The sequence below is a fragment of the Sciurus carolinensis genome, chromosome 8, assembly GCF_902686445.1.
Source record: "Sciurus carolinensis chromosome 8, mSciCar1.2, whole genome shotgun sequence".
Taxonomy (NCBI): domain Eukaryota; kingdom Metazoa; phylum Chordata; class Mammalia; order Rodentia; family Sciuridae; genus Sciurus; species Sciurus carolinensis.
The window spans coordinates 63,731,454-63,733,644 of NC_062220.1; the positions used below are offsets into that span (position 1 = coordinate 63,731,454).

Sequence of the window (2,191 nt, forward strand, 5' to 3'; positions counted from 1 at the left end):
CAGGAAGAAGTTAACAGGGTGAAGAGAAGGTGGGGAGTTCTTTCCCAGCAGAAGGAGCAGTATTTATACAGGCTGCTTGGTTGGAGGGACCTGTGATGGAAACATCACTTACCCTCTTGGATCTTCAATCTCTGCGTTTGCAAAGGATTACAATACTTTCTCTCATCAAAAGAATGGTTTTGAAGACCCATGAGATGGATACAAATATACTCTGAGCTATACAGTGTTATTCCACGAACCCAGCCAGGCCTGTTTCCTTACTGTTTACTAAGAGACATTTCTACTTCTATATTTTTGCTTCTGCTCTTCCTTCCCCAGAAAGCTTTTCCTATTTCTCCATGTTTACCCAATCCTTAAAATCTTTACAGTCCATCTTAAGTCCCAATTCCTTTGGGAAGCATCCCTGGGCACTCAGGCTCAGCTCTGTTACTGTAGGATGAGGGCTCAATGCTGGACTTGGAGTTCTGAGTTTGATTTCTGGTTCTGCTACTCACTACCTAATGGACTAATGCAAATTACTTTTCCCATATTCAATTTCTTTATCTGCCCAAAAGGGTTAATAATGGTAACTATTTTATGAAGTGGTGGTAGAGTGCAAACAAAACTATAGAGAACAGTTTCCAACAAAGGCAGGGGGGAGTTTTATTTGGGAATATACAATAGGATTGCAATCCTAGGAACACAGGCACTGGTCAGGGTGGCCTCTGGACTATCCAAGGGACATATGAAACGTTAGCATTTCATTCAGAAAAGGAAAAGCTATGAGGTGTTTTGAAAGGAAGCTCATTGGCACTTGTGCTGTTACATAAGAGTTGGCTAACTGGTTGGTGAGTGGTTGCAGTTATTAGGTAAACTAGTCTTAAAGTCATAGCTGGCTGTTTTGTGGATAGCTGCCAAGTAAAATTAGTCTTGAAGTCATGGCAGGTTGTATCTTTGGATTGATATTAGCAGATAGTTCCTTAGGACACAGGCTCCCTGGTCTGAGGATTTTCCCCTGTGCTTCCTCAACCCCGTTTTAGCGAATGGGACAGAAACCACTCCACAAGGCACAGTAATTTTTCAAACACATGTAAAACAGAGCACTTCCTAATCATCCTTATCTCAGCCGGCAGGTCCTGCACCTTCTTTCTGGCCTGGGACCTCTTACCTCCCACCCTCATCCTGTCCCCACCCCTCATCCTGTCCCCAAAGTCATTCTTTGTGCCACTCTCTCTCTATCCCTACTGACTAGGAAAAACCAGACCAACACCACTAATAACGGAGAAAGAAAATGTTTTCATTTCGCATTGGAAATAACCATCCTCCTTCTTATCCCTTCTGTCTGACACTAAATGGCTCAGTAAATCTTTCAAACATATATATATATATTATATATATATTATATATATATATATATTATATATATATATATATATTTTTTTTTTTTTTTTTTTTTTTTTTTGGTACTGAGGATTGAACCCAGGGGTGCTTAACCACTGAGCCACATCCCCAATCCTTTTTTTGTTTGTTTTTGTTTTTCATATGATTTTATTTTCTCCCTTCAACCATAATAATATGATATCCAAATTTTGTCTTAACTGGTAGATCGGTAAACACAGGTTTATCCATCCCACTTACAGGCAAGGCAAGCTGCTTCTTGAAATGGTCCAACCATGGACCCTCTGGTCATCCAGCACAAGTCACCCCCTCGCCTGGCTTTATCTTCACTATATAGTGTGGCCACTTCATTGACTCTCATTCCAGACTTTAACTTCTCCATTGCTCCCATGATTCTGCCATGTTTCCACATAGAATGTGCCTGACCTTCACTGCATTGCCAACACCCTCGGGTCCCTGAGCATTCTTGTCAGCACTGTCAACCCAGAGGCTGCTCCACCTTTCCCCACTCTTCTACTTTTTCCTTTGGGCGGCATCTTCGAAACTTGCCATTGAACTCTCAACTGCTCTGGTATCCATAAAAGCCCCCCCAACCCTTTTTATATTATATTTTGAGACAGGGTCTTGCTGAGTTGCTGAGGCTGGTTTTGGACTTGTGATCCTCCTGCTTCTACCTCCGAAGCCTCTGGGATTTCAGGCATGCACCCACCACACCTGGCTATATACTCTTATTTTTCTTTTTATTTGTTCTTTTTATATATACATGATGGTAGAATGTATTTTGGCATATTATACATACATGAAGTATAACTTA

General features: G+C 41.3%; 1 pseudogene; it reads right to left on the reverse strand.

Annotated features, from left to right (window-relative positions):
- Positions 1-1,527: 1,527 nt before the first annotated feature.
- On the reverse strand, positions 1,528-1,931 carry LOC124990624 (peptidyl-prolyl cis-trans isomerase NIMA-interacting 4-like; annotated as a pseudogene).
- Positions 1,932-2,191: the final 260 nt, after the last annotated feature.